Source organism: Staurois parvus, unplaced genomic scaffold (genome assembly GCF_062004578.1).
Source record: "Staurois parvus isolate SC_StPar_1 unplaced genomic scaffold, SC_StPar_1.0 ptg000850l, whole genome shotgun sequence".
NCBI classification, from domain to species: Eukaryota; Metazoa; Chordata; class Amphibia; order Anura; family Ranidae; genus Staurois; species Staurois parvus.
The window spans coordinates 4,937,611-4,953,283 of record NW_028318646.1 but is presented as its reverse complement, the minus strand read 5'-3'; positions in this window follow the sequence as shown (position 1 = coordinate 4,953,283).

Sequence of the window (15,673 nt, the reverse complement as noted above, 5' to 3'; positions counted from 1 at the left end):
GTTACGCTGTTCTTCTGAACAATGTCTGGAACAACCCATTTTCCTCAGAATTTCAGAGAGAAATGCATGTAACCAGCATGTACAACATTTGCTGCCTTCCTTCCTTAAATAAGGGCAATCATTGCCACCTGTTTTTCAAAGAATGAATGACCTCACTAATAGAACTCCACACTGCTATTATTTTGAACATGCCCCTTTCAATTAGTGATTCAATTACACAGAATCAGCAGCATGCATGTCATGACTGTTGGGTCTGTTGGATTTCTATTACTCTACTACACCTGCTAGGAAATTATTTGCCATGTAGAAATATCATTTCTACCAAAAACAGTGATTGATCAGGTTAGTGATGTCTGACTGCTATTATTTTGAACACAACTGTATAAGAGTTTAGTCTATTTAATTCTTAGTGAAAGGAATTTGCTTGGACTGTCCAGAAAGGAAGATTAATCTGGACAAGCTACTGCACCAATGCTTAGTCCACACTTTTACTTGTGCAAGGACTCAGCTCATAGTTCTACAACAGAGAAAATGCCCTCCTATTTTTACATAGTTCTGGGGTATCCCACTAAATTCCCTATACCCATCCAAGTTACACCAAAAATAATAACCCTTCACTGTTCACTGAGCCAAAAGAGTGACTGTGACCATGTGCCTGGCTGTGGGGCAACTACTGGGAAAAGAACTCTGGGTATCTTTCAAGTGGCTGCTACAGGGGTAATGTTACAGTTGCACAAAAAAAAAAGAAAAGAAAATTAAAGTGAATAAAATTTTTTTTTTCAGATATGGGTTGTGAAAAACCTAGGTACCCCTGGTCACAGTTGAAATATGATATCGAACAGTGGTTGTAGCCATCCTGCACTCACAGTTAGAGGTGCCTAAAAGAATTTATATATGACCTAATCTCAGGAAGGCACTGGAAGCAGCCTTGCTCCATCTGGAGGATTATGAAAACCGCTCCCACATGGGAAACCCCTGGCTTAGTGGCCTACCAAAAATGATCACCAACCTCAGTTCCACAGCTATCACTCTGTTCCAGAAGCTGGTCCCAGCAATACCCATAGACCGCTTAGAGTTTGACCAGATCCATTGGGCACTCGGCCCTAAAAAAACGGAGGGCCCACCCAGGGATTTCATCATCAAATTTACTTTCTATCATGCCATGGAAGAGGCCTGACCTACAATTCCAAAGCTACCACTAGAAGATCTTTGCCAATTTGTCTCAAACGAAGAAGTTTGGGGGGTTACATACCCGAGTGCTGGACCTGACCATGCCCTGCTTCCCCTTGGGCCTCCTTGCTCCAGCTATGGCGAGCGAGCCATCTAATGGCTTGCTTTAAAGTTATTCAAGGGGGCAAGAAACCCTCCCCTGATGCTCTACAGGCACCCATCTCTATGATTCCAAAATCTGAGACTGAAGCCCATGATCCCCAGGCTTTCCATCCATTCTCCCTATTAAATGAGGATATGAAACTTCTGGGCAAAATCTTGTGTACCCGCATCAACAAGTATTTGCATCAGTTGATCCATAGGGACCAGTTCGGATTTGTCCCCAGTCGCCAGGCAGCAGACAATGTCAACAAAGTGATGCATCTTATTTCCCTGATGAACTAATGTAAAATCCCGGGATTGCTTCTTTCACTTGACATCTTTAAGGCATTTGACACCCTCTCCTGGGACTACTACCTATATGTGATGCACCATTGAGGCTTTAAGGAATCATTTTTAACTTTGTCTGTCAGCTCTATATTCCTTCACTGAGGCCTCTGTCCACAATGCAGGCTTCTCCTCGACCCCATTACCCATTTTTTGGGGAGTCTGACAAAGTAGCCCTCCCTCCTTGGCCCTTTTCATCCTGGTCACGAAACCCCTGGCAGTGGCCCTGCGCGCCGATCCCAGTATAACTGGGATTTCTTATGCTGGTGTGTCTTACAAGGTGAGCCTAATTGCAGATGATGCCCTTCTGATCCTTTCTAACCCTATCACCACACCATTTTGCAACCATCTCTGGCCTCTAGATCAATCCCCATAAAATAATAGCCCTGAACATCTCTCTTCCAGATACTATGGCCTCTCATCTTCACTCATCCTTCCCATAATGCTGGGCAGCCTCATCCCTTGACTACCTAGGCATCCTCCTGACCCCCTCCTATTCTTCTCTCTTTGAGACCAACTATTATCCCCTCCTTTGCTCCATTACCTCCCTCATTGCCTCCTGGCACTTTCCCTCATTGTCATGGATAGGGCTAATTAACGCAATTAAGATAACTGTGCTCCCTAAGCTCCTGTATTTTCTTTTGGACCCTTCCAATCAGAGTCCCTGCTTTTTTTCTGTGCTTCCTCCAGAACAAGATCATGGCCTTTATTTGGGCCCACAAGCACCCCAGAGTGGCTTGCTCCATCCTTTTTGCCCACAGATTGAGAGGTGGACTTGAAGTCCCAAATGTGTCTAAATATTATCTGGCAGCACAAATCTCACAACATGTGATGTTACATGTGACCTCAGACATTCCCCTGTAAGTGCTTTTGGAAATTCCTAATTGTGTCCTTGTCCCAGTATTTGTCCTTCTTTGGTTCCCTCTAGCTCATGCTTCTACCCCCTTAGCCCTCTTATGGCCGACAGTTTGTGCCTCTGGGACTTGGCCCACTACTCATCAACTTGATGTCTCCCTTTCTCCTGCTTCTCTTCCTTCTGAACAACTATCTCTTTCTGCCTGGGCTGAATTAACCCCAAGCTTTTGCCTGGTAGTCTGTCCATGGATACTCCCAGGTTCAACACTTTTTGGGGTCCTGATCCTTTCCTTCTTGGGCTTCAATCTCAGAGACCCACGACGCACCTCCAGTAAGGTCATACTGCTACCTACAGCTCCGACACTGGATTTCCACTTTACACCATAATTATTCTTTCCTGTTCCAGAACAGCCTTTGAACACATCTGCCTACATTCTCTGGGAGCCAGAGCAACTATTTCCTCTATCTACTCTTCCTTAACTACAGGGAGCTCACCTTCCTCCCACCCGTACATCTCCAAATAGAAACAAGACCTCATAGCCCATATAGACCTAGAGGACTGGAGCAGGGCCTGGTCCACTGTAGCCAAGTGCTCTGTCAACACGGTCACCATGGAGGTGGCCTACAAGGTCCTCCTCCACTGGTACTGGGTCCTGTCCCACATAGCTCACTCGAACCTGTCATGTAGTGACAGATATTTCAGGAGCTGTGGCCAAAGTGGAGATGAGATCCACACATGATGGTCCTGCCCCCCCGCCTGGTGGGCTTCTGGTCATGGGTCTACAGCCTTCTTTTGACCCTATTCCATGTAAGGTCTTAAACAGAGGAGGGTAATTAGCCTGGTAGAGTCCCTCATAGCAGTGAACCATTGAAAGGGGAAAGATCTTTGCAGGTCGACCAGTTTGAAAGGTGAAAGAGACATAGCTTTGGATATGGCAATGTAAAACAGTCCAGAACGGAGAATAAGTTCAGCAGGGTAATTCTGAGTGAGGTCAGGGTCATAAGTATGTCATCAGCAAACAAGGAATTATGGAAGTACCTGTCACTGGAATTCCTTTAATGTCTGGGTGGGCTCGAATTGCTTCAGCCAGGGGTTCCAATGCCAAAATAAACAAAAATGGAGACAGTGGAGTGAGTGCCCTGACAATTCAAAACCATAGTATTTAAGTCTGGCCTGAGGGGAGACATATAGAGCTATTAACCAACAGAGGAAAGATGAGCCAAACCCATAATGGCGAAGCACCATTGTGAGGTGGGGCCAGGACAAAGTGTCAAATGCCTTGTTAATGTCCAGGGACAGGTACATCGATTCCACAGAGCGCTTAAAGGCTAAATGTTGTAAATACAGAACCCTACCTATAGCATTGCTTGCTTGTCATCATGAAACAAAACTGACCTGTTCTTTCTTGATTAACCGGACTAAGAAGGTATTTAGTCAGTTTGCCAAGATTTTTGTAAGTATTTTCATGCCAATATATTAATGAGGGAAATGGGCCCAAAATTGGCCCAGGAGGAGTGGTCATAATCAGGCTTGGGAAGCATTACAATATCTGCAGTCAGTAAGTTCAGTGTTAGTGGTGTACCCTTTTTGATAGAATTATACAGGTTTTCCAAATGGGGAGCAAGGACATCCAGCAATTTCTTGTAATACAATGCCGTATACCTGTCGGGACCCGGTCGTTTGCTTTAATACATTGAAGGACCTCTGATACTTGGATATAGCGATCCATTAGAGTTTTATGAGATGATGATAATGTAGGCAAAGAGACGTTCTCTAGGAAGGCGGTGGCGTGTTTAGTAACCAGCTGAGCAGGAAGACGCATTTAGGATAGTAAGGCGATGCCGCATTCATGCAGGATTTTTTTGAGATTACTGGTAAGGACAATATGACGAGTACGCAGAGAGATTGGTTGGAATTTAGTGGCAAAAGCGCGTAGCCTATTAGCAAGTGCTTGTACCCGGTTTGTTAGCCTTTATGTCATTTTTAAAGTGCACATTATACTGCTCTGCAACTTTAGTTCAAGGCATCCCCAAAGCATGTTATTTATAGTAAATGGTTTGTGTATTTTTAGGTTGCCATTAAAATCTGCATTAAAAGACCTGCTTCCTGCTAAATGGTATATTTGTTGATAAAAGCTTGCAAATTGACCTTTAAACAGGCCAGAAAAAAAAAAGATTTAGCTCACGTTAACTTCAGTGGTGTTCAGCACTATGTTTGGGGAAAGTTGATTTTTTGCTGGGTTCACTGAACCTCCTGCGAAACTAACTTTGCTCAATTTCTTCACCCCTACTAGACACAAACAGGACAGACAGGGGTTTTAATACAATTATAAAAAGACCACAGAAGATACGACAATGTAAAACTGGCCTGTAGCAGGACATTTTTATTCAGGTATAAATAGCTTAACTGGTTTATGTCTAATATTATTGTGGCTAGGGGGTGCATTGAATTTGGGTGATAATTTAAGATGTTTAGGTGCAAACTATTTCAAATGATGAAGCGGTATGCTGCTCTGTCTGCCAAGCAACAGGCTCATAACAGCTCCCTGTATCCTTTCTCAGTGTTTTAACTACAAAAGACCTTTATCACCAAGTATGACTTGGTGATAAACCTAGTGGATGTTTTTCCACAGTTATCATGGTGATAAGACACTTTCAAACTTTTCACCATTTATTAAATAGGTACAGTACAATACTTTTACTTTCTGTGAACGTATCACTGAGAATTCACAGTAAGGAGAAGGGGCCAGATATTTCTTGTTTTGTCATTTCTACTTTACTTAGGAATTATTAAACACCGTAATATGGACTTAACATGATAATCAATGAAAAGTCTTATCAATGCTTATCACCATGCACAATAATGTTGACACTGTGCATTTTGCCCCCTATTAATCATTTCAATACACTGAGAAACAATTCACCCACTGCTGATAGCAATGTTGAAGAAACTTAGAAAATTTAGTGAGGCAGAAATGTAAAGCTAAAGAGTGAAGCTGTGTATTCACCTTGAGATTTTTTGGTCAACCTTACAAATCTCCACATCCACGCAAGCGATGTAGGAATCTTTCCCTCTGTAATCCTGTATCTTGACAGCAGGACACCCCCCCCCCCTTCCCTTCAGAGAACACAGATCGAATGTTGATTTTCCAGCAGGACTGTTTGACAGAAGATAGCTTCTGTTAAACAGACAGTAGTTAGCACAGAGCGAATTTCAGCAACAACCAGACCATTTTGGTCTATGTATAGCCTGCTTAAAGTGCAGTGCACTTACAACCATCATCATTCACATTACTGTTTACAAATCTGGAACTTCACCCAAAAGCGAAAGTTCCGCTTTAAGTCCACCTTCCTCCTCCTCTGCCATATTTAGGGGGGGGTGGAGTGGGGGGGAGTGGGTACCTAATTTTGAACTTCTCCTATTCTCTACCTCCCAGCAGTCTTCTGGGACATGTCACAGGTCCCAGAAGACTGTAGGACCATTCACAAATCTCAGCGTGGCTCATGCATGGGAAATGGCAGTCGGATGTGGAGCCAAAAGCAGTGTAGCTGGATGTCCACAGTTAGGAAGCTAGCACCAGGAACCCGAAGGCTAGTGAAGAATTGGCCCAGGTGAAGACGGCGCTGGACACAAGCAAGTGTCTTTTTATTAAAAGTCAGCAACTACAGGATTTATAGCTGCTGACTTTTAATATTTTTTTACAGACAAACTGCTCTAAGTCAGATCAGTAAGAGATGAATCCTGTCCTGATTGCATGCTACACATTACTACTCTGTATCTGTGTATACAGTCTAACACATTTCTAGTAGCAAATTAAGCATGTATACTTTGTTTAAGAAGAAGAATGTTATTTTGTTATACAATTTGCTCTATAGAAAGGCACTTGGTATGCCCAATTGTTAGAGAATTGTATGTGAACTGCTATTATTTTAATACTGCAAACAAAGTTATTATCAATGAAAAGAGAAATACGTATGCAGGTTTTTTTTACCTTCTTTTGTTTTATTTGAATACATGTTAATCTGATCAACAGTGATCAAATGCTAGTGAAGATCTTCATTTCTTTGAAGCTAGAAAGATAAATGAATAATCCTTCAAAACAATATAAGGATGTAATTCATGGGCTTTAAAACAGTGGAAGTCATTGTGAAGATGGATTTAAGATGTTTCTTGTTTTAACATGGTACAAGTAGGTCCAGGATAAAGGCATGAATTGATATATTTATATATTTAATGTAGATTATTAGTGGAAGAAGAGTCAGCCTAAGGTCTAAAAGATATATTTCTAGTAGATATCAAGACCCTGTGTTACAATGACTCTCATCAAAGTTGACACTTAGGGGTGTATTTATATAAAAAAAATTGCAAACTGTTTGTTCTTCAAAACTGCATGTAAATTTGTTCTTGATGTCAAAATACACGTGAAACATGTCATAAAAATATGAAGGCTGTCAAGTTGAAGTAATTTTGTAATAATAGTAATATTGTAGTTGCTGTGGTTTCAATATGATCTTCTGACTTTACTGACCCAGAAAATGGATGCAGCAAGTGAAATCAAGCTTCAGATTTGCATACGTGTTCCAAATAAAGTTAGGAACAGAATGCATGAGATCTTTATGACAGACAGGAAATTAGCAAATTAGAAAAGAGGTCAGCAATAGTATTCTATATACACCGTGTTCCAAATTATTATGCAAATTATATTTTTCTCATTTACCTAAATAATTGATGTAAATAACAGACAGCATAATTCTCATGTTATCAACTATTAAGAGTACAATTCAAATTTTATTGAACAAACCTCCTAATGATAACAGTATTTTTATTAAACATAAAACACTTACAATGCACTGTTCCAAATTATTACACACAGTAAGTTTTAAAACACTTTATAGGTTGTAAAGAACTGAAAATTGTCATTTGTTGTGTTTGCAGCATATTTACTGAAATCAAAAGCTATTTCAATCAAACTTTTAACAACATTTTAACTTTTTAAACATTTTAACAGGTCACGTTACATTGTAACATAGGACCCCTTAATTGATAGCAGCTTCACAAGTCTTGCATCCATTGAACTTGTGAGTTTTTGGACAGTTTCTGCTTGAATTTGTTTGCAAGATGTCAGAATAGCCTCCCAGAGCTTCTGTTTGGATGTAAACTGCCTCCCACCCTCATAGATCTTTTGCTTGAGGATGCTCCAATAGGATTGAGGTCAGGGGAGGATGGAGGAGGCCACAATATGACTTTCTCTCCTTTTATCCCCATAACAACCATTGATGCAGAGGTATTCTTTGCAGCATGAGATGGTGCATTGTCATGCATGAAGAAGATTTTATTACGGAAAGCATAGTTCTTCCTCCTGTACCAGGGAAGAAAGTGGTCAGTCATAAACTCCACATACTTTGCAGAGGTCATCTTTACACCTTCGGGGACCCTAAAGGGGCCGACCACCTCTGTTCCCATGATTCCGGCCCAAAACATGACTCCACCACCGCCTTGCTGACGCCGCAGCCTTGTTGGAACAGGGTGGCCGTCCACCAATCATCCACTACTCTAACCATCTGGACCATCCAAAGTTGCATGGCACTCATCAGTAAACAGGACTATTTGAAAATTAGTCTTCATGTATTTTTCTGCCCAATGCAGCCGTTTCTGCTTGTGAGCATTGGTTAGTGGTGGCCGAATAGAAGGTTTATGCACAGTTGCAAGACTCTGGAGGACTCTTCACCTTGATGTCCATGGGACTCCAGAGGCACCAGCAACTTCAAATATCTGTTTGCTGCTATGTAATGGTATTTTAGCAGCTGCTCTCTTGATCCGATGCATGGATCTGGCAGAAATCTTCCTCAATGTGCCTTTATCTGCATGAACCCGTCTGTGCTCTGAATCAGCCACAAATCTCTTAATAGTGCGATGATCACGCTACATTTTCATGAAATATCTAATGTTTTCATACCTCGTCCAAGGCATTGAACTATTTCACTCTTTTTGGCAGCAGAGAGATCCTTTTTCTTCCCCATATTGCTTGAAAATGGTGCTCTGCTTAATAATGTGGAACACCCTCCTTTAGTAGTTTTTCCTTAAATTGGGCTCACCGGCCAATCTAATTATCACAGGTGTCCGAGATTGTTTTCAGTGATCAAAAGAACCCTGACACACAATGCCATCCATGAGTTACACTGAAAAACAAAATATTTCATCTTTGTGACACTTAAATAGAATTTGCATAATAATTTGGAACACGGTGTATTTCTCTTAATACAGGAAACTTTTAACAATTCTGTTGATAGGACTTGTCTCCCATTTTTCACCTCAGATAGCTGGACCATTTTTGCAGTTTTTCACTTTTTTTGCTATTTTTTGTTATTTCAGAAATTTAAATAAATAAATGCCCCCTCATCCCTCTCCTTCTTTAACTGCTTGCTGCATGCCCACAGTACATTTACTGTGGGCGGGCTGTACAACCAGGTTGGATCTTCTGGGTTTGGGTTTTGTGAAAGCGTGCCCCCTGTTGACCCTTGCTGTCACTGGCTAGAGTATGGTTTTGTCAGCAGGTCCCGGCCAATGATTTATGGATGAGAATTGCTGTTTGGCTGTAGCCAATCACAGCACAGAGTCTTGTGTTTACAAACACACAGGGCTATATACAAATATCAGTGACCTGGCTGTTTCTTCTGCACGCAAAACAGGGAGAAAAAGCAATCAGATCTCTTAGTAAAAGCAGCACATATTACACATGTTGCACTTCTTCGGCACATGGTTAACCCCTTGATTCTCCTTGATTGTAACCCCTTCCCAGCCAGTGTCATTTGTAGAGTGACAGTATACAGTATTATATCTAACTACTATATTAGTGTCATGATTGATGTCAGTGTAATTTAGTCAGTTAGTGTACCTCCCAGCAAGGGTCTGTTAGTGCCAGATTGCACGCCACACTATTACAGTCCAACTATAAGCCACTGATCACCGCCATTACCAGTATAGTGTCATAACTGCATAAATTCCAGTATAAACAGTATACCATTGTTTGTAGAAGCTATAACTTTCACACAAGCCAATCAATATACACTTATTGTTTTTTTTTTCTTTTTTACCAACGTATCAGAATATGTTTTGGCCTAAATTCATTAAGAAATGTTATTTTTTAATTTTTTTATTGGATTTTTTTTAAAAGAGAAAGTAGAAAATATTGTTTTTTCTAAATGTTCTGTCTTTTTTCATTTATATATAAAAAATAAAAACCCAGTGATGATCAAAAGAAACCTCTGTTTGTGTGTAAAAAATTATAAACATTTTATTTGGGTACAGTGTTGCATGACCACACAATTGTCAGTTAAATAGCACATTGCTGAATATCACAAAATGTCCTGGTGACGAAGGATCAAAATCCCAATAAGTGTATATTAATTTGTTTGTGTGAAAGTTATAATGTCTACAAACTATGGCATACATACTGGAATTTACACAGGTATTATTATTTATTATTATTATGCAGGATTTATATAATGACAACAGTTTGTGCAGTGCTTTATAACGTCAGGGCAAACAGTACAGTTACAACACAATTCAATACAGGAGGAATCAGAGGGTCCTGCTCATTAGAGCTTACAATCTAAAAGGGGAGAGTCAAGTGATACAAAAGGTAATAACTATGGGAGATGAGCTGATGGAGAAAATACAGTACATGTACAGTTGCTGTAGGCAGGATAGGCTTCTCTGAAGTGAAACTTTTTCAGGGATTTCTTAAATGTGAACAGAGTAGGAGATAGACACATTGGGGTAGAAGTCCTGGAGGTGAGCATGGGTGGAGCTGACAAGGGAACTAGAGAGCAAGAGGTCTTGGGAGGAATGAAGAGAGTGATTTGGTTGGTAGTTTGAGACTAGGTTACTGATGTAGCTGGGGGCAGAGTTGTGGATGGCTTTGTAAGTTGTTGCTAGTATTTTGAATTTCATTTGTTGGGTGAGTGGCAGCCAATGCAGGGATTGGCAGAGAGGGGTGGCAGATACTAAACGGTTGTTAAGGTGGATGAGCCTGGCAGCAGTATTCATGGTGGACTGGAGGAATAGCCTATGTAAAGGTAAGCCAATGAGGAGGGAGTTACAGTAGTTGAGGCAAGAGATAACCTGGGAGTGAATTAGGAGCTTTGGGCTGTCATTGGTTAGGAAGGGTCATATTTTGGAGATGTTGCAGAGGTTAAGACAGAAAGCTTTGGAAAGTGATTGGATGTGGGGCCGAAAGGAGAGTTCAGAGTCCAAGATTACACCTAGAACCCTGGCATGCGTGGATGGTTTGATGATTGTGCCATTGATCTTGATAGAGAAGTCAGGGGAAGGGGCAAATGGGGGAGGAAATATTAAAAGCTCAGTTTTGGATAGATTGACTTTGAGGAAGTGATGTGACATCCAGACTAATATGTTGGTCAGTAAGTTTGTGGTGTGTGAAAAGACTGATGTTGTAAGTTGAGGGGTAGAAAGACATATTTGGGTGTCATCAGCGTAGAAATGATATTGAAAGCCATTGGAGGCTATTAGCTGACCCAGGGAGGAGGTGTAAATTGAGAATAGTAGAGGTCAACGAACAGAACCTTGGAGACCTGGCGGAGAAAGGAAGAGGAGAGGAGGAAGTAGACTAGTGAGTGACACTGAAGGTGTGGTGGGATAGATGGGATGAGAACCAACAAAGAGCACAGTCATGGAGACCAAAGAAGTAAAGTTTTTTGAGGAAGACGGGGTGGTCAACTATATCAAAGACAGCCGAAAGGTCCAGAAGTAGGACTAGAGAATAGTGTCCATTGGTTTACTGTTAGTAAATAATTTGTGAGTTTTAGGAGAGCAGTTTCTGTGAAGTGTTGAGGGTGAAATCCAGACTTAAAGAGATCAAGAAGGTTATTCTTAATGAAGTGGTCACTCAGTTAGTTGTAGACCAGGTGTTCAAGTAGTTTGGAGGAAAAGGGGAGTAAGGAGATGGAGCATAGATTGTTAAGATTGGTGCAGTCCAAGGAAGGTTTTTTAAGTATGGGGGTGACTTGTGCATGTGTTGGAGAAGATGCCAGAAGAGAGGGAGAGATTGAAGATGTGAGTTAAAGAATGTAGGATAGAGCCAGAGAGTGTCTGCAGTGTTTGAGAAGGAATAGGGTCTAGGGGACAGGCGGTTAGATGGGCATTAGAAAAAAGTTAGCAACCTTGTCTATATTATTATTATTATACAGTATTTATAAAGCGCCGATAGTTCGCTCAGCGCTGTACATTACAAAGGGGGACAGAACATGTGACAGAACAATAACAATACAATGCAAAACATGAGGGGATTGAGGGCCCTGCTCTTTTGAGCTTACAATCTAGGAGGGAGGGGATGGTGGTACAGGAGGAGATAGCTGTGGGGAATGGAGTGGTAGGAAGAGTGGAGGAGGTCGGCAAGTTATCAGGGGGTGGGGTAGGCTTCCCTGAAGAGATGGGTTTTCAGGGTGCGCCTAAAGGAGAGGAGAGTAGGTGATAATCTAATGGGTTGGGGCAGGGAGTTCCAGAGGATGGATGACACCCTGGAGAAGTCCTGGAGGCGGGCATGGGAGGAGGAGACCAGGGAACTAGAGAGAAGGAGGTCTTGTGAGGAGTGGAGTGTGCATGCTGGGCGGTACTTGGATATTAGGTCAGTGATGTAGTTCGGGGCAGTGTGGTGGACGGCTTTGTACATCAGTGTTAGGAATTTGAATTTGATCCGTTGCACAATCGGAAGCCAGTGGAGGGATTGGCAGAGGGGGGTGGCGGAGATGGAGCGGTTGGAAAGGTGAATGAGTCTGGCTGCCGTATTCAGGATCGATTGAAGTGGGGATACCCAGCGGCGAGGCAGGCCAGTAAGGAGGGAGTTGCAGTAATCGAGTCGTGATATGATGAGGGAGTGGATGAGCTGTTTAGTGGTTTCTGGGGTTAGGAACGTGCAGATTTTGGCGATGTTGCGGAGGTGGAGTCTGCACAAGCTTGTTAAAGATTGGACTTGGGGCTGGAAGGATAGGTTGGAGTCCAGAATGACACCAAGTACTTTGGCCTGCGGGGCGGGTTTGATGGTGGCGTTGTTGGACATGATGGAGAAGTCAATGGGGGGTGGTGTCCGGGCTGGGGGGAAGACAAGAAACTCAGTCTTGGAGAGGTTCAGTTTAAGGAAGTGGAGCGACATCCAGTCAGATATGTCGCTCAGTAGGTGTGTGATTCGGGCAGAGACTGAGGGGGTGAGGTGGGGGGTTGAGAGATAGATTTGTGTGTCGTCGGCATATAGGTGGTAGTTGAAGCCGTGAGAGTGTATGAGTTGGCCAAGGGAGGAGGTGTAGATGGAAAAGAGAAGGGGCCCGAGGACAGAGCCTCGAGGGACCCCAACAGAGAGGGGGATTGAGGGGGAGGTGGTAGCATTATAGGTAATGCTGAAAGAGCGTTGTGACAGGTAGGATGAGAGCCAGGAGAGAGCAGAATCTCTGAGGCCGAGGGAGTGTAGTTTTTTGAGGAGGAGGATGGGGTGGTCAACTGTGTTGAAGGCCACAGAGAGGTCAAGGAGTAGGAGCACTGAATAGTGGCCATTAGCTTTGGCGGTTAGCAGGTCATTGGAGAGTTTGAGTAAGTTTCGGTGTAGTGTAGGGGACAGAAGCTGGACTGTAGGGGGTCGAGGAGGTTGTTGTCGTTGAGGTGAGAGCATAGGCAGGTATAGACTAGGCGCTCGAGGAGTTTGGATGTAAATGGGAGCAGGGAGATGGGTCTGAGGTTGTTCGGGTCATTGGGGTCCAGGGAGGGCTTTTTAAGTATGGGGGTGATGTGTGCATGTTTCAGAGGGGAGGGGAAAGTGCCAGAGGAGAGGGAGAGATTAAAGATGTGGGTGTGGGAGCGTAGGATGGAGGGGGAGGGAGGTCATAGGAGTTGTGAGGGGATAGTAGCAGGGTTGAATAAGGGTAGTGTTGAGTGTACCTGTGGACATGGGGTGTTAAGTTGGGGGGATATCTGTAGAGTGGAGATTTTATCACAAGTTGCATCAACCTTATTTTTGAAGTGACTAGCAATGTCCTGGGCAGTGAGTAAGTTAGTGGGTGAAGGTGGTGGAGGATGAAGTAGAGAGTTAGAGATAGAGAAGTGTTGATGGGGACTGGATGAGAAGGTGTTAATGAGAGTAATAAAATAGGTCTTCTTGGCAGTGTGAAGGCAAGAATTGTGGAAGGCAGTTTTATATTTGTTGAAGTCTTTATGAGACTCAGTCTTATGCCACAGATACTCAAGAGCGCGGATACATTTTTTGAGACTTCTGGTGTCATCTGTTTGCCAGGATTGTGGGGGTTAGGGCCAGATTCTGTGTGTAGTGAGAAGGGCAAGCTTGTCCAGGGGGGAGGAAAGGGATCTATTGTAGACAGAGGTGGCTAGATTGGGGTAGGATAAGGGTGAGATTGTGTCATAGAGGTGGTCAGTAGCAGAATAGGGAAGAAAAGTGACGAAGGTCTCTATGGGTAATTGTTAGGTAGTTGGAGGGCGAGGTGGTGGAAGACAGAGAGAGAGTGAAACTAATAAGGTGGTGATCAGAGAGAGGAAAAGGATTGTTGAAGGGGTTGGATGGAGTGCATAGGTATGAGAATACAAGGTCAAGAGTGTTGCCATCAGAGTGAGTAAAAACATGTACCTACTGCTTCAGGTCAAATGAGGAGGTTAGACTAAGGAGTTTAGAAGTAGCGGGAGTGTTAGTATTAACAGTAATGTTGAAGTTGCCTAGAATGATTGTGGGAATTGCAGAAGAGAAAAGGTAGGGTAGCCAGGCAGAGAAGTCATCAAAGAAAGTTGATACTAGTCCTGGGGGCCAGTAGATCACAGCAATTCTTAAAAAAATTGAAGAAAATAGCCTTATACAGTGAGCTTCAAATGATGAGAGGGACAGAGAGGCAGGAAAGTGAAGAAACTAAAAGGTGCTCTGTGGGGATAGGAGGATTCCCACTACACCTCTCTTGAGTCCACTGGGTCTGGGGGAGTCCAGAGAAGGCCACCATGGGAGAGGGAAGCAGGAGAGGCAGTGTCAGATTCATAAAGCCAGGTTTCAGTGACAGCAAATAGATCAAAGGAGTTAGTGACAAAGAGGTAATTTGTTGGTGAGTTTGTTGCAGACAGACCAGGCATTCCAGAGGGCACAGGAGAAGGGGAGAAGCTATGCGTTTATACTGGTAATGGTGGTGATCAGCGACTTATAGTGGGACTGCCATAGTGTGGTGGACAATCTGGTGCTAGTTGACGCTGGTTGGGAGGGACACTAACTGACCAACTGACACTGACATCAATAGTGACTCTAATGCAGTGATCATTGCTAATACTGTACACTGTCACTGTATTAATGACATTGGCTGGGAAGGAGTTAACATTTAGGGGCAATAAAGGGGTTAACTGTGTGCCTAACAATGTGGATCACTGCCCATCTGCAGTAAAAACACAGAGGGTGGTTAAAAATTAGAGGGTCTTCAGATACCAGCTCCCCCAAGTGAATAAGTACAAAAAAGTAAACAGTATATACAGACACTACACACTTTTAAAAGTCCTTTATTTAAAAGAGTCCCACAATGTAAATTTATCATCAATCCCAGTGATGCAGATCCTCCTAAATCATTATGAATGTTGCCCACATAAGGGGAGGAATGGTATCTTCTGCAAACTGAAACCAGGTTCGTGTTGCTCATCCCTACTCAAGACCTAGCACTCAGTCAATGGAAAGAAGATCAGTTAATGCTAATTCACTGATCTCCTCCATTTGTCCATGCAATTAAGCTGGCAGCAGCAGGGTTGTCAGCAAGGACACTGGAAATAGGTCTGCAACTAGGGGTGGACTGACCATTTGGAAACTCGGGCACTGCCCAAGGGCCCGGGGTCAGTAGGGGGCCCCATGAGGTGCCCCTGGTACCTTTTTCATAGGCTTTTTTGAGTTTGGGCAAGCACACAGGGGCCCCATGATCCCCTATTGCTCGGGGACCCCATGAGTTGTCAGTCCACCCCTGTTGCTAACTGAAGCAGGAGGAAGCGGATAGAGCCTTTACCACTAGAAAGTTAAACCAATTAGGCTCTGGGCAGTTGTAACAGATGTTATGGTGGGATTTTTATTAATGGCCAGGTTCCTGGCACCTTTACATTCTGAGCCCATGGTTACTAAAGTGACAA